This window comes from Drosophila virilis, unplaced genomic scaffold, assembly GCF_030788295.1.
Source record: "Drosophila virilis strain 15010-1051.87 unplaced genomic scaffold, Dvir_AGI_RSII-ME tig00002027, whole genome shotgun sequence".
Classification (NCBI taxonomy): Eukaryota; Metazoa; Arthropoda; class Insecta; order Diptera; family Drosophilidae; genus Drosophila; species Drosophila virilis.
The window spans coordinates 107,597-129,880 of NW_027212883.1; the positions used below are offsets into that span (position 1 = coordinate 107,597).

Below are 22,284 nucleotides of genomic sequence, written 5' to 3' on the forward strand. Positions count from 1 at the left end.
AACTTATTTGAATTTTCTCTTGGCTCGTGAATTATATTTAATCATAAGTTTTGATATTTATGGGGCCTTATACATTTATTGATCGTTATATGTATACCGATGTCTTGCCACTGTGCTCGAATTGTTGCATGGGGGGTCTAGGGCTAACGTCTGATATATCGGTACGGGCCCTAATAACCATAGAGCACCTCAAATTTTGCAAGGATACCGAAAAAATAGTGGGAGAGTATTGTCGGTTGTGCACCCGACTCGCTCGTAGGGTAATGAGCAGATCGAATGTCCTTGCTAATACTCTTGGTCTACAACTGGGCCTATGACCTAAAAATGCAGCTGTGCACTGCCAAATGTATAACCGGAGAGTTCGAATTTGTCATTTATTTATTACCGGTCAAAGGCGGTGTGCCATGCTCAAAAGAAAATTAGTCTTCTTTTTTCATGTCAGCTACAAGTCATCGGTCTTATTTGTATAAAGTTAAAGTTGTCATTGAATTAAGACAACTCGTGTGCTAAATTTCGAAGCCAAATTTATTAAGTGCAAACATACAAAAAATTATAGCATACAATCACACACACGGTTATGATAAAGCATAATACCGTGCAATATTCACTCTAATATTCACTCTATTAAAGTCAAATTGGCAAATTGGGGAACGCACAGCTACTGAGGTCCACGCCGGAGATCATAAGTGCGGCCAGGCCTCGGCGCACTCATCAAGAAGAAACGGCCATCATCTGAATGAATCTGTTCCATCCATTCCTGCCCCAAATAGTGGCAGAGTCAAACGCATAACATTATAAACTATATATATATAGTTTAACTTGAGAAAACCTTATCGCGGCATACCCGTTTAAAGATATTTGTGTTTCTAATTCCGTACAACGATTGCCTCATTATTGCATCCTTTCCTCTTTTTTTGCGGCGACTGGCAATAACCTCTGGCCATATTTTCGTCGTCTGTTGCGTTTGATGATGTTAAAATAAAATGCACTCTGTAAAAAATAAGAGAGACAAGATCAGGTGATCCCCACGGGTAGGGCGGGTACGCTGGGTCCGGAGCAGGGCGCGCCTCACCTTTGTTCTTTACATTTTCTTGTTGTCACATCTGTTAGTGTTGTTCATTCGTAAGTAGTTCCGGCTGTCTGAAGTTATCGATTTTGTGGTACGTTTTGCTTAGTGTTGTGTAGGTCTGTTTTGGTACAGAAGTTATAGCATTGTTGATATCGATTGTGCGGTCTGCGGACACAGGATGGGACTACACAAGAGCCATCCGGCGCAGCCCAAAGAAAAACATGCAGTCCATATCAATATTGTAATGAAGCTACTGGGCGGGGTACAAATTTCGGTCTCGCCAGGTTTAGCAAGCCTACAAGACATTTGTTAGACGCTGCTCTGCCTTCGATCCTCCTAACAGAAAAGCCTGCGCATATCCGGAACGACCGAGCTGACCTTCAGCGTTTGATGGCTAGCCCAACGTTCTCTGCCGGAGTCCGTCTCAGTCCACACACAAGGACTGAGTCCACACACAAGGACTGAGTCCACACACAAGGACTGAGACGGACATGTTGGAGAAACGTTCGCGACCTTTCATCGTAGCTTGATGGTATCCGCAATGATAAAGGCATCTAATGATAAAAATGTGATATTAGGGTAATTTTGTCAGATGTTATGTATTCATTTATTAGTTTTGTTTGTATCATTCTGTGATAATGTTGGAGAATGTTTGACAAGTTAGCCTGTGTTAGCATTTGGTTAGCTCCTCCGAAGCATATATTTTTGTGAGTTATTTTTTGGTCTATGTTTATTTATTTATTAGTCAATATTAGTAAGATTTGTTAGTGGGTGTTTATTTTTATTTTTATTGAATATTATTTATTTATAAAGTTTTTATACCATCGAAAATGGGTAAAAAGGGTCAATAGCCGAGTCAATCTAGCCATGTTCGTCTGCCTGTCCGTCCGTCCGTCTGTCCACATGTATGAACGCAAGGAAATATAAATTATAAGAGCTACAGTCTACAAATTTTAAATGTAAGTCCTTCTAGTGTCTGCGTATGTTTTTATATGTTTGCCTGCGACCAAGGTGGACTCCAAGGTAGCGGTGGCCGTCTTTGTGTTCAAGGAGTTCGCCTCGAAATAACACTTCTGGCAACGTATCTCTGCGGATCGCGAATGTGGTTCATATCAATTTTTGGCTGTTGATGGCAATTTGCCACACAGTCGGTCGGTGGATTGGTATACACAGCTGGCTTAAGAGAAGATTGCGAATGTGGCGAGGTTGAAGTTATCAGGATGCTCCAGTGTCGTCGGGTCCACCGTCGGCTGTGTAAACGGTGGAGAGCCACGAAGCAAGAACACTGCCAGCTTCAACTACCACAACAAATTGTCTTCATGATGTGTTTCAAGGGTCCTGTCTATTTATTCTTCCAGGAGACAGTGTGGGGAATCGAACGGTGTAAATCGCTCCTCTTAGTGTGTGGCGTAGGTTTCAGAAAGTTCCAAGCTCGATCTGGCCCAGGAACCATCACCTCTTTTTATGGGGCTTTTGCGGACGGCCTTTTTAAGTTTTTTGTCAACTGCCAGAGGATGTGTCCCGTACTTGCATCTGGGCTTGCGTCCATAAGTTTTTTGTTGAAGTTATGGCTGCAAGGACTTTCAGGAGCCTGTTGGATATCCTTCTGTAAATCCTGTTTACCCTATGCGGAGCCGCCTTTTGAATGCCTGTAGTGGACTGCCGCAGGGTGGATTGAGTCTCGAGGGGGAGATAGCTGAATCGGTTCTGCTGCATGTGTTGCAAGTTTGGCTGCTACTCGAATCTCCGCCAAGAAATAATCGATAGCATCTTCGATTTCCTCAGGGGAGCTCAGAGTCATGTTGAGATTGATGAAATTATTGAGTTCCGCCTGAAATCTCTCAACTTTCTCGATGGAGAGTGAATTCTGCCTAAGGCCACTATATAAGAAGAAGTCTATTGGGCTAGGAGTGCGTTGCGAGTTTAAGGCGTAGTATGTTGAATCTCCGTTTACCAAGACATCGCATCTGCATTCAAAGATGGCTTCGTGCAATCTCTGCCCCCTCGTACAGGCTCTGTTGTTTCCCCATAGTCTGTGTTTCGCATTCCAGTTCCCCCCGGTAATGACCTTTGGTCATAGATTTATTTTTAAGAACTCAAAGTTGGCTTTGGTCCAAGGCACAGTCGGCGGGAGCTAGAGAGAAGCAATTGTGAAATCTCCACGGTAAGTGCTTACCTTGACTGCGGCCATCTGCAGGTGTGGTTGTCATATGTGTTTCAAGGCGTGGCGGATTAGAATGCCGGTACCTTCTCTATAATAGTTGCAGAAGTGTTGAGCTTTATATGCAATACATCCATATAAATATAAATTGGTAGTTAGCTCATTATACCCTGAACGCATTAAAAATGGGTATAAGGGTATATTGTATTTGTGCAAAATCCAAATGTATGTAACAGGCAGAAGGAAGCATTTCCGACCCCATTAAGTATATATATTCTTGATCAGCACCAATAGCCGAGTCGATCTATCCATATCCATCAGTCTGTCTGTCGTATGTATAAACGCAAGGATCTCAGAACCTATAAGAGCTAGAGATTTGAAATTTCATATGTGGGTCCTCCTAGTGCCTGCGCAGATCGAGTTTGTTTCCGATAATCGATAACTTACACAGTTTCCAAGCAATCGATACAAATCGATATCCTGTTTTTTGGGCAATTTTGGTAAATATTAAGAGCTAGAGTCACGAAACATGATATGTTGCTTCTAGAATATTATATATATGTCAAATATCCTTCATTTTATACCAATCGCCACCTCCCCGCTACCACCCTAGAGCTATAAATCAAGTTAATAACCCAACTTTTATTGGCAACCAATTTAAGCCACAATTTAAATGCGATTGAATACACAAATATTCTATGGTACTATGATATATACTGTAGAAAATTTCAGAGAGATCGGTTAAGAAAATACCAAAATGATATGCAACTGCGCAATTGAATGGGGCAGCAGCTTTAAGAATTTCTGTATACATGTACACACACATTCATGCGCGTCTGCTTCGCATTCTAACAGCATGGTAATTGCGGTTTTATTCTGTAATGTTATTTTAGTTTCTTTTTTATCATAAGAACTTAATAATTGGTGCAGCTGCTGAGTAGAGGCATAGCAAGTGGTGCGGTCAGTTACGAGTTCGAACCCTGCCAAGGGAACTTTTTTTTATTAATTTATTTGGTGTTGGAGTAAGAGGGTTCAGGGTATTCCTTAGTCGGGAGCTCCCGACTAGAACCTCTTACTTGTTTTTTTTTGGATAAGGCGGGAAATCAGCGACGAAAAGTTGTGCTGAGCTTTGAAAGTGTGAAGTGTGTTTAGGATCTGGTCCATTCATGAGGTAAGCCTTAACATAGCCTCTTCAAGAGCCGCAATTCTTGAGCTAGTATCTCCGCTCGGTTGGTTTCCGGTAATGTTGTTGGGTTGCCTTTTGTACACTTTTTCATCGGTATGCTTTCGATGGCGTTTCTTCGTTGGCTTCTTGCTGGCTCACCCGATTTGAGCATGTCCGTAAAAGATACGGATTTGCCAGCTACCATTGGAGGAGGGATGAATTGAACTTTATTTCTATTTTGCCGAGCGTTATGAGCCTTGATGGGGGGGCCGAGATATTGGGGGCCGGCGTGCGTACCTTGAATTCGGTCTATGAACCATTTGCAGCCCTTGTTATTAGCAGAGTGATTTCCGCCGTAGTTGGCGTAGAAGAAGTCGGCTTCCTGGACTGCTTTGCAAGGAGGAGATCCTGCTGGGTGTTCTTCAATACATCTACCTCAGACGAATTTCTTCATATAGTAATTCTTTGAATGTCCAATGCACTTCCGGGGATTTGCTGAGCGACAGATGCCGACGGAGGTTCATCTGGTAGATGTAGAGAAGGATTTGTTGGAAGAAAATAGACCTACACGGAACCAAGAGTTCCAAAAAGCAACCAGTGACTCAGTGCTTATGACGCTTATGACTTAGTGCTTATCGGCAACAAACGCGGTGATAACTCAAGTGCACCAGACATTTGCATGCCCTGCCATCCGGCATCAGTGAGTCCATCCGCGAGAAGATGCGAAGAGGCTTCATGGAGATGATGACGGGCATCATTGATGTGCTTAGACCGCCAGAGAGCCATGCCGGAGAAATCAACGTTGCGCCAAGAGAGCATAGAAGTGAAGAGGCACATTGGTCGCGGTCGAGGTGGGTACGGGCCGCCGTCACATTACTCGCGAAGAACAAAGCCAGCAGTTCACGAGGTTGATGTATCACCACATCTTGCGGAAGCACCGTCTAGACATCATGAGGAGGCCTACATACGATCAGGACATCTTCCCGGCTAGTGTTTTAGAATTGTAGGCAGTTCAATCACGTTTTTAGAGACTACCTATCTAAGAAGCGCAAAATATTCTACTATAGGTGCATAAAGCCACACACATTCTGCTCATAGTACGAAAATTGTCCGGGAAACCCCAAAGAGAGCGCGATAATGGCTTGACAGACGCTTTCGGGACTGCGACCGCGGAGAAGATTGAGAAGAGCACATACCAAAGCCAATAGTTGTTGAAAAGGAGACGAATAAAGACCATAAGGGCCAGGATAAGACTATTTATAAGGATATGAACAAAGAAAGAACATTAAGAGACTTTTAATATGAAAAATGTGTTCGGGCATACATGTCGGGCAGGAATGGAATTTTTGGTAAGCGACAAATGAATGGAATGACGTTGGCCACCCAAAGAGTGAAGAAGGCTCTTGCGCGCTTCCGGGCCAGGTCATTGAATCTGCGAGATTATAACTTCCAACCGCATAAGATAAACGTTTTTTATCTGCCCCTACCTAAAACAGTGAGCCTATTTTGGGTTTGATTTCTGGCGGGCATTGAACCTATCTACTGAAATGTTGGGCCCTGAGAAGCTCATCTCCACGGAACACCGGAAGAGCTCTTGGCCGTGTCAATGGCACACTCTGCGGAAGAAGAGGAAGATTTAGAAAGTGAGCCGGATTCATGGGTGTTCTTGAGGGAAGAAAGGATAGATTTGGAGGTGGTAAAACGGGAGCTTTTGTCCGTTGAACATGGCGGACTAGGAACGTTGGACTTAGAGAAGCACACTCGACTTAGTGGAAGGCGCCCAACCGCTCAAAGATAGACCTTACCCATTACCGCTTGCGATGCAGAAAGTAGTGGATGATGAAGTGGTCAAAATGTTGAACTTGGGGGTTATAGCAAAGTGCAACAGACCATGTAGTAATCGCACAACAGTAGCGCGAAGACCGGGCGAAAACCGTTTTTACCTCGATGCATGCAAGCTCAACAATTTGGAAGACGCCTATCCATTACCCTGTATAGAAGGCATTCTTTCTAGGATTGACCAGACCTACTACATCTCCAGTGTAAATCGGAAATTCGCATATTGGCGAGTCGAACTAGATGACTAAAGCAAGCCCTTTATCGCGTTTACTGTACAAAGTAGGCCACAATACCAGCTTCGATTGACAAGGTGATTCCCACCGAGCTACGGTCCAACGTCTTTGGGTACATGGATGATTTACTCGTTATTTCTCCAGATTTTCCAACGCACTTTAGATATCTGCAACAAGTAGGCAAATGCTTAAGTGAAAATTTGTTGGTAACAATTTTGCTTTGAAGCATTCAAATATCTAGGGTTCATTATTAATGGTGGCACCCTTTGCATGGACCCCGAACGGGTTATAGCTATTAAACGAATCCCCGTGCCTTGGTCACGTAAAGAAGCTCGCTCATTTTTGAATTCAGGAGATTAGTGCCGGCGAGATTTTACGAACCGCACCTCTGACCGAAATGTAAAAAACAGATAGCGGAAAGATTATATTGAGTGAAGAGGCAACACAAGCCGTTGAACAGTTGAAGACCGCCCTGACTACGATCGCAGTGCTTGTGCACGCGGACTTTTCCAACCCATAGCCTTCTTTTCAATTACTTCGAACAAACACCAACGGAACTAATCCATCACTAAAAAGGAGTGCTTAGTGTCGATACTGGCCATGAAAAAGTTCAGAGCGTATATAGAAGGGATGCTTTTCACATGCATCACTGACTATGCCAGCTTAAAATGTCTGATGTCCATGAAGGACCTAAGCGAGAGACTAGCTCGTTGGTCATTGCAGCTGCAAGGCTATGACTTTACCATCGAGCACCGTATATGCAGTGAGAAAGTGGTAGCTGACACTCTATCGCGCAGTGTCTAAGTAGTAGGGAAGGTTCCAGAAGGTCTTATCGAATTTGAAACCCCCGAGTTCGAATCAGCGGAATATCAGGCGTTGCTCGAACAGGTACGTTAGAATCAGGACAAACTACCAGACCTGAAAGTTGAGGGTGATTCGCTTTTACATGGGGTTCGTCCACCTTGAAGATGAATGAGAAGGCACCATGGGGAAGTTGTGGGTGCGACAGTGCGTGACATACAAAAAATCAAGGCACTGAACTTTCGCATGCAAGTGGGTCTAGGTAAAGAAATAATGATTGGTCAGTCAACCATTCCAAAAACTGTATATCTGTATTCGTGGTAGTCGACCATTTTTTAAAATTCACATTCTTGAAAGCGATGAAAGAGGCTACGGCGCTTAGTGACGTGGACTTTTTGGCCAGTGAGGTCTTCTATAAGTTTGACAAAGGACGACAGTTCATATCAGATACTTTCCGGAACATGATTGCAGCTTTCGCGCTTCAGAGCAATGCAAGCGGGCGAGTTGATCGTATCGTACTGTCGGTAATCAGGGCGTATTTGGAGCAAGATCACTGCAAGTGGTTCCTCTACCTCAAGGAATTAGAAGTGTCCACACGTTATTCCATATACACGGCGACAGTGGTGATTCCATTATTCTTAACGGGACATGTTACAAAGTAGGTTGGGTTCTCTGAGTGATCATGAGATTTCCCATTTGCACCCAGCAGACAAAATATACATTATTAGACAGCGAGTCCAATGCCAGCCACACCGAAAGGAGTTTCGGCAGTATAACACTCGAGCCCGAATGTTCCACGCGGAACCCGGCCAAGAAGTATACAGACGCAACTTTGTACTGAGCGATTTTGGGAAGGCTTTTATCGCCAAATTTGCAAGGAAATTCATAAAGACTCGAGTCGTGCGACGAGTAAGCAACAGCTCGTACTTGCCAGAAGACTTGCAAGGGAAGCCCCTAGCACCTTTGCTGTTTACAATTACTTGTTGTCACATCTGTTAGTGTTGCCTGAGGTTATCTACTTTGTGGTTCGTTTTGGATAGTATTGTGTGGATCTGTTTTAGTACAGAAGTTGTAGTATTGCTTAAATCGATTGTGCCGACTGCGGGTCAGGGATGGGACTATACAAGTTAACAACAAATAAATTCATACAGTCCCAATAAGAAGCATTGCAACACCCCATAAAAAGTGCAGCGAAATGCTGCCATTTCCTCCACGCGCCGACTAGAAACCGCCGAAAATTCCAAGAAGAATTGCCCAACGGGCCAACAACATCAGCAACGACGCCGCTGCCGACGCCGCTGCCAACGCCGCTGCCGCTAAGCCACAGGTTACTAGGGCTAGAATTGATTTCAGTTAATTTAGTTGCAAATTAACATCAAATAAACGAAGTCTTGCTTCCCTAAAAATTATATTTTTTTCATCGTTTAATAAACTTTGGAATTAACTGGCGCCCGAGCAGGGACCGGCTCGTGTTACAACAGAACAAAACGCTTCTACGTGCGCGTTAGTCGGTTATACGCGAAAATAAGACCAGTGCAACTCTCGTCGATTAAATTCAACGATTGGTGAAATTCGCGAAAGGCAATTGGAACTTAATTGTTAAATTTTGCCCATCGGTGGACGACGCATCTAGTCTCAACGAAGACTGGTCGCAGGATCCCCAGTAGATACTCAAAAAGGATGAAATCCGGACCGGCAGGGGAGGTTGCCACATCAGGAATAGTACTGTAAGTTAGAAATTAAGTCGTATAAATTGGAGCGCTATCTCCAAATGTCTCACGATGCACTACGCACTACGAAAAGAGATCTGGGAACATTAGAATATCAGATGTCAATGTTAGTGCAAGGTAACAACCAAACAGTAAAAGAATTCTACCATATCGTTTACAACCACTTGTCGCTGATATTAAATAAAGTAGGCTGCATGGAACTAAATAGGGAATCCGAAACCCTTATGACAAAAATATACCGATAAAGCATTAGATACCTTCACTAGAGGTTTGACGGGAGATTTACCACGGATTCTTGGAATAAAGGAGCCAGCAGATCTACCTTCAGCCCTTCACTATTGTTTAAAACTGGAGAATCAAAGCTATCGAACTAACATGGCTTTGAATAGAAATCAAGAGACACAAGAGACACACACACTGCCACCCCGAACAGCTCAGCCTTCTTTCGCACAAGCTTTTCGCCCACCACCCATTAGCTTCAGGCCCCAACTCCCGATCCATACACCTTGGCCAACCAATAAAAACCATGGACCACCGACTTACAACAATAATGGACCGATTCCATAATACCCCAACCAACGAACCTACCAGACACAACCACAACAGGTTTACGTACCTAATAGAACTTCTGCACTAAAGTTGCGGGTCACCCACTCACCACCTCTCGAGACATCTGAGTTGTCTTGGAGCGCAGCACGGCTGTGCACGCTCCTTCTCCGCCAATGCGTGCGACGGAAAGGCCATAGGCCCTTGCCACGGTTGCATTAATGCGGCTTACTGAACAACATGAATCGATCAGAGCCCGAGTCTCAGGGGTCTTTTTCCCGGTGTCGAGCAGCACTATGGCGGTGGGCAGTATACTGACCCTTGTGGTGGAGAAGGGACGTAAGCGACGTCCGTATAGTAGCACGTCTCGGGCTTGGGGTTGATGTGCCGCTGGAGGGCGAGGAGCCAGAAGCTCTTCTTGCGCAGCGCATGGATGTCTCTACACATCCGGCATCTAAAGGAGTCCGTTCCTTGGCGTTGATTGGATGCCCTCGTTGCCGGTGCTGGTTCTCTACAGAGGAGTGAACTGGAGAATAAGATGTAGGAGAGGTATTATTATGTGATGGTTTTGTTTTGAATGAGGGATTATTTTCTTTTAAGGATTAGTCGGTGGTGTTATTTGCCTCAGTAGGAAGAAGGACCAATTTGGCTATTGGCCTTCGGATGACACCACGAGCGGTAAGCACGTCCACTACGCGGACTTTGTCATCTGTGCCTGGGCAAGCCAGCTGACCTCGGCCAAGGCGTCATTCATTTATTGGTAGGTTATCTTTCTTGATAATCACCATATCACCGACTTGGAGGTCCTTTGTAGGGGACTGCCATTTGTTTTGCTTATGGAGCTCCTTTAAACACTCATTCTTCCACCGGAAGCAGAATTGCTGGTGGAGCGCTTTGAGTCGCTGCCATCGGTTAATTATAGAAATAGCGTCTTCTTTGAAAACTGGCTCGTTAGTTGACAGAAAAGGGCCACCAACTAGGAAGTGGCCTGGACTTAGAGCCAATAAATCAGTCGGATCTTCCGACATTGGAGAGACTGGCCTGGAGTTAAGGCAGGCTTCAATCTTGGAGAGGAGAATCGCGAATTCCTCAAATGTATATTTTGAGGATGCGGTGGATTTGTAGAAGTGGGTCTTTAAGCTTTTGACACCTGCTTCCCACAATCCGCCCATGTAAGAGCGCCAGGAGGATTGAAATACCAACACAAGTTTTGATGACTATGCTTGGATAATATGAGCTCTTTGATCGCTTGCAAGAAGTCTCTCGAAAGAACGGATGACGTTCCCAAAAAGTTTTCCCATTATCTGAGTACATCTGTTGTGGAAGGCCACGTCTTGCTATAAATCGCGAAAATGCGGCCAGGAATCTCTCCGCGGTTAAAGCTGTGGTGGCTTCTAAATGGATTGCTTTCGTGCTGAAACAAACGAAGACACAGACGTAAGCCTTGGTAATTTTGCATGCTCGACCAATGTAGCTTTTAATATCGAAAGTTCCGGCAAAGTCTACACCCGTGTGTGTGAAGGGTCGGGAAAAGGTTGATCTCGCCCTTGAGAGCTCGCCTATAAGTTGGGTCTGGAGTCGTCTACGGTGTAGTTCACAGACCTTGCAGGAGTTTATGGTAGATTTTACCAGGACCTTGAGCTTTGGGATCCAGTATTTGGCTCTTATGAGGCGCAATACCAACTGATTGCCTCCGTGAAAACAAATGAGGTGGGTAAATCGGACCAGGAGGCGTGATCCTTGAATTGGCTTCTTCTCAAGCAAACAGCTATACTCCGTAGGATAAGCTTGGCGTTGACTACGCTCGATAAGTCGGAACTGAACTCTCGTAAGTTCTTCATTACGGAGCTCGGCGGGAAAGTGGATCGCTGGATTTCTACAGCGCTGGATAAATCGACAGACATATGCGATAACTCGCAATGCTTTGTCGAATCTGGAGAATCGTTCCAGAAGGTTTTAGGAGGGTAGCTGTTAGACATTGCACTTCACTGCGCGTTGTTCAATCTCTGACTCAAGTACCGTAAGAGGAACTGGCCATTGGTTTTGTGGTAGTCGTAACCATTCCGGTCCATGCCACCACAAAGTGCTGCCCAATAGGTCCCGAGGCGAAACCCCCCCACTAGCTAGGTCAGCTGGGTCTTGTTCGGATCGAACATGGGTCCATTTGCCATTGGTTGATGCTATCTTGGCTACCCGGTTAGCCACAAAGGTAGACCATTTGCATGGAGGTTTATCCAACCAGGCAAGAACAATAGTGGAGTCTGTCCAATTGAAATTCTCTCTACTCTGGATGGGCAGCTGAGGAATAAAAGCCGTGGTGAGCTCGGAAAGAAGAACGGTGCCATACAGCCCTAAGTGGGTACTTTACGTTTAGTGAGCGAAGGCTGAGATACCATGTTGGACGGAGCAAAGAACAACTGGCCTGTTGTGGCTTGCCATCGAATGCCTAGCGTTTTAGCGACGCTGGCCTCTTCGATTTCTAAGAAATCCGCACACAGTAAGTGGTCTCTTGGTATTCCTTTTAACACTTCCTTTTTGTAGGATGCTCACTTTCTCAGAGGGAACCCGGCTCTGTCGAGTGCCATGCGGAGCTCTGCAATGGCTGAAATTGCTTGTTGCTTCGTATGTGCCCCTGCTAAAACATCATCCACATACATATAATTTTCAATTATATCGGATGCGATAGGACATTGTTCTCGTATATCACGAGCAAGTTGATGGAGGACCCGGAGTGCGATGTATGGGGCACAGTTTACCCAAAAGGTAACTGTATTGGGTTCGAAGTCGCAAAGTTCTTCGTTCTCATTGCGAAATAGTTTTCGTTGGTACGGGGTATGTCTTGGATCGACTTGTATTTGCCGATACATCTTAGTTATATCGGCATTGAAAACGTAGCGGTAGAATCGCCACTTTAGTATCTGAATCGTCAGATCGGATTGGAGTACTGGTCCCGTGTGTAGGACATTATTTAGACTTTTGCCATTGGAAGATGGGCTGGAGGGGTTAAGCACAACGCGAACCTTTGTTGTGGTGCTGTCGGGCTTAAAAACAGCATGATGCGGCAAGAAGGGGTTGCTGTTTGGAGAGACTTGTGTCATATGACGTAAGTCGAAGTACTCCCGAATCACGAAGTCGTACTGCTCTTTTAAAGGAAGGTTTCTTTTTAAACGATTCTTGTTCTTTAGAAACTGAGCTAGTGCAATAGATCTGGAATGTCCCAAGTCTATGTGATTAGGTTCTTGGAAAGGTAGGGTGACTACATATCTGCCATTCTCGTTCCTTGTTGTCGGATGAAATTACTTTCACAGAAAAAGTCGGAGCTCTTTACCAGTTTAACTGGAATATCCTCCACCTCCCAGAATTTTGTGAGAGTGACGTCTAATTGCTCTTCTTGAGAGACAGATATTCGAGTCGACAATGACGAGATTGGGGTGGATGCGGTCTTTGAAACTGAGCCTGTTAAAATCCGCCCGAAAATAGTTTCCTGGCCCAGCAACGTGCCATATATATTTGGATGGGAGCCGCCTGTTAGTATGGACGGTAGGATATCAGCGCCAATCAGCACATCTATCTGCGAACTCTTGTGGCAATTAGGGTCCGCTAACTGGAGTTCTGGCAGGGTTGTCAACAAACTTTGGGGGATCGAACATGATGGTAGATTCCCTCCCAAATCTGCAAGGACGTAGGCTGTTGCCTCGATTTGGATACGAAGCTTGGAAGGAGAGCCAATATTAAAATGGCAGAGCTTGCGTGGCTGTGCTGCAACAGCTTGATTTAATCCCGATACTTGTGCCTGTACGGATTTGTACGGCAGCTTTATCAGGTGGAAGAGTCGCTCGGAAATTAATGTGGCCTCTGATCCCGAGTTGATCAGTGCACGAGCTGTATAATTTACACCCAAATGGCGAACATATATAACCACGGCGCTCAGGAGAACACCGTGTGTGTTAATTGCAAAATAATTGTGAACATTCGTTTGTTGGGATGGAGTGGACTGTATGGATTGATTGGAGGGAGCTGTTGCTTGTGGCATGGGGACTACCTCAGGGCCCAATTGTGGAGAGTCACTACGGTGCAAGAGCGTATTGTGACGACCCTTGCACGTAAAACAATTGTGAGCACTTGTGCAATCCCTTAACTGATGCCCCTTGCGAAACAGTTCAAACATAGTTGTTGCTGTTTGATGTAAGTTGCCCGTTCGCTGACGGGCATTTGGAGAAATCGTGGGCACAGACGGATAGGGTGATTCTCCCTGGAGAACAATTTGCAGGCTTGCGGCTTGTTAGCAACCTTATTATCAAATACGTTAATTCTTCTAGTGATAGGAGGTTATGTTTGAACAATTCTCGACTGCGCTGGAGTATTTGCGCTTGGCTTAAGCTCTTCTATCGCTTCTAGAGTGCGATAGCGTTCTAAGAGAAAGGCGTTCATCTCAAGCCATGATGAGATGTCGTTTTTTCTCGAGATGGACTGTTCCCAAAAGGAGAGTGTTAATTTGGGTAATTTGGAGGAACATAGGAACAAGAGGATACAGTCCCAGTTTTCTATGTTGATTTTGGATAACTCCAGAGCTGTTAAGCAACCTTAAATGGTGCTCTGAAGTTCCTTAATTGCCGTTCCAGACTCTTGGGAGATTGGCTGCAGGTTAAAACGAATCTTGATCTGGCTGTTGACTAACAATTTTCGGTTCTCAAAACGCTCAGTCAGATTGGCCCAGGCTGATCGGAAGCCATCGTTAGTCAAAGGTGACATCGATACAATCGCCTAAGCCTCACCGCTGATTTTCGCATTGAGATGGAATAATTTCTCGACCTCGGATAACCTTGGATTATTTATGTAAATTGCGGTAAAGAGGTCTCGAAATGTGGGCCAACGTATGTAATCTCCGCTGAGGATTTCTGTGTCGCAAGGAGGTAAACGACACCTGGTGCGAACATACGTCGGAATGGTGGACTGAGTGGATGGTCTATTATGGGCGTTAGCGGTATCGATTTGCTCGCTGAGTTTAGCGGCGCATCTCAAATGACTGACATGCATGACTGAAACGGTTTCCATTGAACCGGCTTCCGAGATTGATGTTGAGCCCCGACGGACCTGGCACGTATAGAGAGACGGGTCAGAGCCTCCAGGAGTGCTTATTTTTACCTCAAACTGACTTAGCCGATAAGTGACAGCAATAAACTTGATTAAGGCCGCGTCTGTCATATTTTGGGTCGTTTTGGTAATAGCTCGCGTGGAAATCGGACTAGATCCGATTCCGTCCGTTCGACTTCAGTGGTCAGAGATGCTTCGCTTTTAGCTTTGGACGGCGGGCGACTAATTTTTATCAGTGGACTTGGCCTCGAACTAAGAGATGCCTTAACAATTCCCCTTGGCGTGGACGCGGATGATTCGCTTTTAGTCCGGGACGATGTTTCCCTTTCGACTCTAAGGGCTGCTGTTGGAGACGAAGAAGTTCTGGAGGTGCTTGCGGACGGAACTGCTAAGTTATGCTTTGTTTCTTCCCCCTTGCCAGTTGGCATACTAGGCGGAACCGATAGGGTAGGAAAACAAAGATGCTCGCTTCTAGTAGTAGAGGTTGCAATGCTTGAAACAAAGAAACACTGGGATGCCGATACAGGTAAATAATCGAGTTTATAATTCGATTGAGATTGCGGAAGATTTAAATAATTGTGCATTATATCAAAATTTATTTGATATGATCAATTTAATCAATAAATTTATTTGATTTGGTGAAAAAATACGATTATTTATTAAACAAGAGAAATAATAATAAAGAATTTCGATGCTCGCTTTTGATAATTTTATTATTATATTATTCTTAGAATACGGTAACGGATAAATTATTTTTACCTTTTGTGGTACTCATAAAATACCCAAAATTGTGGCTGAGTACACACCGCTAACAAATGTGGAACTTTGAGTTGATGTGTAGTGTTTTTGTTCATTTAAAATAGATAAATAGTAATATTATTATATTAATTATAATTGTCGTGTTTTTATTTGTGCGTCTAGGAATAACAATAATTATATTTGACTGTGTGGAATTGCTTACAAACATGTAAGCAGAAATGCAGTTCGGCAGCTGTTGGTTTTTACGTGTGTGTGTATGTATATACGCACATATGCCGGTTGGAATTTCAATTTTTTATAATAATATTGCTGTGTTATTTATTTTATTGAATATTGGATTGTGTACTAAAAAATATTATATGTGGACAAACATAGTACATATGATTTGTGGATTTATTTATCGGATGTATGTACTATGTGGTTGCACAAATATATTCGTTTGCACTATGCAAAATTATTAGTTAAGAAACTGAATTGGAGGTTGTGTTTATTTTTATTAAGTAATACAAGGTGCAATAAATTATCAGTTAAGAAACTGAATTGGAGTTTGTGTTTATGTTTATAAAATAATAATGTTAAATATAGTGTCTATTCAAAATGCATATGCAAAATTATACTCGGATTGAATAAATGTATGTATGTATGCATGTATATACAATACGTGCTGGTGAACCTGGTGTATGTTTGTGTGTCGGACCAAGAACATGAATTAACAATATTAATTAGGAAACAATATTGTGAAGCAACTTGTCGAATTAAATGCGGACACGTAATTAATTATTTTTTTTTTTATATATAGTTAGGAAAGTGCACGAGTGTGTACGTATGTACATACGAAACATGTTGAAGTGGATTTCTTTTGTAGTTCGAAGTAACTACCACAAAATTTAACTAAACTGCTTTTAGTTTTATTCGGATAATTTATATATATATGTATATATATTCAGAAAATTGCCAATCACTTTTCTTTAGAAAAAAAATATGGCGGAAACAATATGGCGGATATTGCAGAATATATATATGGAAAGGAAATTTTGTATTTACTTATCTTTGCCAAAAAACTTGTGTAGGAGCAAACAGTTTATATAAATCCGGCTCGAAGGACCAATGATTGTGGGGGTGGCGTCAGATAAATAATCCTCAGGTTAGTGAAGAAAACCAGTGATTTTTTTTTGTATTAACCTTTATTAGAAAAAAAACCGGCTGCATGTAACAAACTTTGAATATTAAGTGTTTTACATATCTTTGGTTGGAGTTATGGAGGTGGAAAGGAGACCACAAGGAGAGTGCTGAGCGCATCTGTGATCGTATTAGTGAGTGAGTCCCTCTCAGTGAGTGAGTCTGTCTCACTGAGTGATTCTCTCACACTGAGAGAGGCTTAGTCAATGCTGTGTTCAGACTAGCAATGAACTGGAATGAACACCTTCGAAGCAGTCACAGTCGGCGGAAGCATTAAAATTACACACCACAAGTTCGCTAATCTTTTCAATAGAAACGATATAAAAATAAAATTCTTCCCCTTACCCACCCTAAAATCATTCGCCATATTAGGTAACGATAGTCTAAAGGAACTAGATGCTGTGATACACAGCAGCAAGAATCTACTAATAATCAAGAACAATATTTGCATACCCATTAAGCAGAAAAAAATAGAGGCGTTCAACACAGTAATACCACGGACAGAACATATGACAAACGAACAAAAAATAGCCTTAATCAACTAGTTAAAATGCACCCACACCTATTCGCCAATCCGGACGAAAAACTGATATACACAACCAACGTCAGAGCAGAGATTCGAACAAAAACCGACTCCCCCATATATTGAAAATTTTACCAATTTTCAATGTCTTAAAAAGACGAAGTACACAACCAAATCAAAGCACTTTTAGAGAACGGAATCATCCGACCCTACCGATCCCCATACAATTCACCTGTGTGGATTGTTCCGAAAAAATTAGATGCCTCCGGGCAAAAGAAATATCGCATGGTTATAGACTACAGCAAAGTAAATAGAGAAACTATCCTATCCGAAATCAACGAGGTACTAGCACAGCTAGGCAATAACAAAGTTTTCTCTGTCTTAGATTTGAAAAGTGGCTTTTATCAAATACCCCTTAAGGAGTCAGACATAGAAAAAACTGCCTTCTCCGTTAACAACGGAAAATACGAGCTCACACGACTCCCATTCGGTCTCAAGAATGCGCCCTCAATTTTCCAGAGAGCTCTTGACGACATCCTTCGTGGGCATATTGGAAAAATATGCTTCATTTATATTGACAATATCTTTAGCAAAGATGATGAATCGCATGCGCAGAACCTTGCCGCCATATTCAGAACTCTACAAGAAGCCAACATGAAATGTCAGTTGGACAAATGCGAGTAGAGTAGAATTTGTCATCTCAGACAAGGGGATAGAAACAAATCCAAGCAAAATTGAGACAATAAGGAAGTACCCACTTCCAAAAACACTCAAAGATTTAAGATTGTTTATTGGCCTCGCCAGCTATTATAGGAGATTTATAAAAGACTTCGCTAAGCTAGCAAAGCCCCTTACCCATCTTTTAAGAGGGGAAGATGGACGGGTGTCCAAAAATCAATCAGCTAAAAAGGTAATTAATCTCAACGAAGAAGCGATCGAAGTATTCAATAAAATAAAAAATTCCCTAGTTTCGAATGAGGTAATACTCCATTACCCGGACTTCAGCAAAGAATTTCATCTGACAACAGATGCATAAAACTTTGCTATTGGGGCTGTCCTATCCCAGATCAAGCGACCCATTTGTATCCTCTCTAGAACTCTCTCTAAAACAGAGGAGAACTACGCCACCAATGAAAGGGAAATGTTGGCAATAATTTGGGCCTTAGAAGCCCTTAAGAATTACCTCTACGGTAAAGCGAGTGTAAAAATATACACCGACCATCAACCCTTAACCCACTCTCTTAGCAGTTGGATCGGCAACGCTAGGATAAAGAGGTAGAAAGCTTACCTAGAAGAGTTCAATTACGAACTCCTCTATAAGCCAGGTAGGGATAACATTGTAGCCGATGCGCTATCACGCATCCCTGTGATCAATAATATTGGATCAGTAGCCTCCACCCAGCACAGTGCAAACAGTTCAAGGCACAACTAGAAACTCCAATTAACGGATTCAAAAACCAGATATTTCTCAGTAGAGCCAACGAAACAAATTACGAATTCCATATCCCATTCCCAACATTCCACAGGCATACGATTACCCGACCAAATTTCTCAGAACACGACCTTACGCAAATACTGAAAGCTCATCTAAACCCTTTCGTAATCAACGGAATAATAACCTCAGAAGAAATAATGAACATAATTCAGCAGATATATCCACAACATTTTAGTAACTTCAAGATTAGATTCACACAGTCTCAAGTAAAAGATTTAACAAATGAAGTAGAACAAAATGAGAAGATATTGGTTACACACAACAGAGACAACCGCAACGCATTAGAAAACAGAATGCAATTGTCCGAAGGATTCTATTTCCCAAAAACGAAGCAACGAATAACAGAATTTGTCAAACAGTGTCAGGTTTGTAAAGAAGAAAAATACGATAGGCATCCCACTAATCCAAAACTCAAAGAAACACCAATCCCCCAATACCCAGGACATACAATCCACATCGACATATACACGACAGAAAAAAACTTAGTACTAACGGCAGAAGACAAATTTTTGAAATTAGCTTAGGGACGAATAATCAAATCTTGGGCAATAGAAAACATTAAAAAACCACTTCATGAAATCCTTTTTTATTTTGGCGTACCTAAAGCCGTTGTAATAGATAGCGAAAAATCCCTTAATTCAGCCTCAATCACTTTTATGATGCAGGACCAATTAAATATAAAAGTTTATAAAACACCACCCTACAAAAGCGCAGTGAATGGTCAGATAGAGAAATTTCATTCAACACTATCAGATATTATGAGATGCAACAAAAAAAAAAACAGGAACACAGAACATTCGAAGAACTACTTAACAAATAAATACGACTACAACTACACTATACACTCGACAACTAACAAGAGACCATTAGAAACATTCTTCGGCAGAAACGTGACTACAAACCCAGACCAATACGAAAAAGCTAGGAAGGAGAACATTGATAGACTCAAACAGAAATAATCGACCGACATGCAGAATCATAAAAACGTAACGACATAAGAGCTTATATACCAGGTCAAGGAATATTCGTCAAAGTCAATACCAGATTAGGTACCAAACTGTCACCCAGATACAAAAAGGAAATAGTTAAAGAAAATAGAAACACAACCGTACTAACAACAACTGACAAAATGATACATAAAAGCAATATAAAAAATACATCAAAATAACAGATTCCTACTAATGATGACAATAAAAGCAACAGAAGGACTTTTGGAAATTTTGAACTACACAGACGCACAAACAATTACAATTCTAAAAGGAATAGGGAAACTACAGACATCGACAACACGAATCGTACAAGTCATAGAGCTAGAACAGATCAAAAACGCATTAGATAATCTCCTTTCTTACACCGGAAAAGACTTAAGAACGAACACCTTATACCACATTTTACGTCACGAAATAACGCAAGCTATTGTCACTTTCCACACAATATCACTTTTCCATAAACGAAAGACTAGAGCGACCAACATTATAGGCACAGCTTGGGAGTATGTAGCCGGCAGCCCGGACAATGACGACTTAATAATGCTTACCGACAACATAAACAAACTTATAGAAAACGACAATAAACTGCTTATCATAAACAGGCAATTAGAAGATCGAATTAATAAACTCACGAAAATCTCAAATGATTTAACCAATAGCATAAGAAAGGAATCTCTCATAAGTGATGAGATAGCTCTTAATTTATATTAATTAATATTAAGTACGCCATACAATGAATTGAATTTCATAAATACATTCCTACTTGGCAAAAAAGAAATAGAGAAAGTAAACGATAATTTTAATAAAAGTAACATGCCACCTTTAAATATTGAAGAAATGCTAGAATTCGCAGATTATATCCATTTTGCATAATGGAACCACTTTGTTTTATATTGTAAAAATTCCAATTTAAGACGAAATAAAATGCAAAAATACTATAATAAAGCCAGTAGTAAAAAACAACAATATAATAAATTTAGAATTTAACGAACTGTTTCATTGTAATAAAACAATCTATGGCATAAACAACAATTGTAAAGGATAAAATAATATTAAAATTTGTAACAAATCAAAAATTGTAAGCTTAAACACTAATAATTGTATACCTAAGTTAGTTAGTGGAGTTAGTTAGTTAGTTAGCAGATCATATTCCGGAGATCGAGGAAATCGACGATGGACTTATATTTAGTGAACGACTTCAACGGCACTATTAGATGGCAAGAAGAGAAGAAACGCGTGAGAGGCACCTATATGATTAACTCCTCGAACGAAACCTTATTCATCAACAAACAAGAGTTCAGCAACCTAGAGGTCACCGTCATAACCCCAGGAAATTCCACAATACAAATAACCCCAATAGAAAACGAAAGAATTAAGATTCTTTCTCTGGAAGCATTAGAAGAATTGCACATCAACAACACAACATAAAAAACATGGAAAAACTTCAGACGCACTTTATAGCAAATAGAGTCGGTTTCATAACTCTGTTCACAGTTGCCATCCTTCTTACCTGTGTATTACACGTAATGAAGAAAAATAAGAAAAATATAATACTGCAACTGAACAAAGAACAAGAGAGACCCAAAAAAGAACCAGCACATATCCAAATACAAAATACAGATGCCAATAACCTCATGTTCAACAACATACCTTTCTTCTGATGATCGCTTGAGGACAAGCTTAAATCAGAGGGGGGAGAGTTAACGACAAATAAATTCATACAGTCCAAATAAGAAGCATTGCAACACCTCATAAGAAGTGCAGCAAAATGCTGACTTGGTGTCTGTGCCATTTCCTCCACGCGCCGACTGGCAACCGCCGAAAATTCCAAGAAGAATTGCCCAACGGGCCAACAACATCAGCAACGACGCCGCTGCCAACGCCGCTGCCGCTAAGCCACAGGTTACTAGGGCTAGAATTTATTTAAGTTAATTTAGTTGCAAATTAACATCAAATAAAGGAAGTCCTGCTTCCCTAAAAATTATATTTTTTCATCATTTAATAAACTTTGGAATTACCTTACATAAGCCAGCAGGCGAGGCCTAAAGAGAAACAGGCAGTCCCGTGTAATGTCGTTACATTCGTAATGTCGTAATATCCAATTTGATTTAATACGCTGACACGTCTATGTCGTTTGACTTTTGTTTATTTTTTTAGAATGAATTCGTCTCTCTTTATTTAATTTGGACTAAGCCTGTTGTTGTGTTGGGTTGAATTTTTTTAGTCTGTCTTTATTTACTTTCTGATCGTTTTTTAACAAAACTTGGTCTCTCATTTCTATTTTAAAATTATTAATGTTCTTATCTTTGTATTTCCTATTTGTAACCTTATGTTTTTCTAACATAATACGAGCTCTCTCATACGCGTTTTCTAATCTAAACTTCACTTCCATAGCATAATCATCTATATTATATAGGGGATCTATCTTATCAATATTATTAAAATCAATGAACTGTTTTGGTAGTCTGCCAAAAACTATTTCGTATGGACAATAATTATGTGCACCCTCGGTAGTGTTGTACTGAAATATTGTTTCAATAAATGAAATATTGTATCCAAACATCCCAATCGGTCTTATCTGCAGAGATGTAAGAACGAACGTATTCATTGAATGTTCGTTGACTTCCTTCTACTGTACCTATGGTTTGGTGATGATGTGCAGTAGACGTTATGTTGTCTATATTTAAATATTTGCACAAAT

At 41.8% G+C, this 22,284-nt stretch overlaps 1 long non-coding RNA gene and 2 pseudogenes across 6 annotated transcripts in view; 1 reads left to right on the forward strand and 2 right to left on the reverse strand.

Annotated features, from left to right (window-relative positions):
* Positions 1-22,284, forward strand: part of LOC138911692 (uncharacterized) — a 349,655-nt gene that overhangs the window by 100,477 nt on the left and 226,894 nt on the right. The gene's annotated exons all lie outside the window — the stretch shown is intronic.
* LOC116650156 (uncharacterized) lies at positions 508-11,616 on the reverse strand (annotated as a pseudogene).
* Positions 11,498-16,853, reverse strand: LOC138911691 (uncharacterized; annotated as a pseudogene).